Source organism: Rhagoletis pomonella, unplaced genomic scaffold, assembly GCF_013731165.1.
Source record: "Rhagoletis pomonella isolate Grant_MI unplaced genomic scaffold, Rhpom_1.0 Rhpom_scaffold_00238, whole genome shotgun sequence".
Taxonomy (NCBI): Eukaryota; Metazoa; Arthropoda; class Insecta; order Diptera; family Tephritidae; genus Rhagoletis; species Rhagoletis pomonella.
In genome coordinates, this window is record NW_023458792.1 from 46,507 (window position 1) to 47,084 (window position 578).

Below are 578 nucleotides of genomic sequence, written 5' to 3' on the forward strand. Positions count from 1 at the left end.
GTGGCGTTTGGAGAATAAAAACCAAACTAAAATTTGCGATCCAGTGCAATTTTGTATGTACATATGCATTTTTATGTTTAATATTAGTTTAAGTTACATTAAAAAATGAACGCTTTAATAAAAACAGCAACCATTAGACTAAGTTTTATATCAAACTATTACCTGACTCATGTCCCCAACAAGTACACAAAGCTAATTGAAAACTTGTCTCAACCAAAGCGCTATATATTTTTCCTCAACAGGAGTTGATTCAACAAACAACACGGGCCACTTAATATAGTGGTTTGGTATTCAAATGTCCATTTGTCCCAACTAAAAGTCTGAAGTAATGTAGAATTTCACCAACTGAATAATAATTTCGCCATATCTTACTATTACTACGTTTATACGCATGCATAAGTCGCTTTAATTCATTTCGCCGCGATTCAAAACATATGCATAAACTGAATTTCAATTCGCTTTGAAACAGCGAAGTGTTTTGGCTCACACTCCATTTCAAATCGGTAGTTTATTTCTCCAGACAGTTAGAAACAGTGTTGCCGTTTTAGCCCTTTGGTGGCTAAATTTGGCTACCAAAT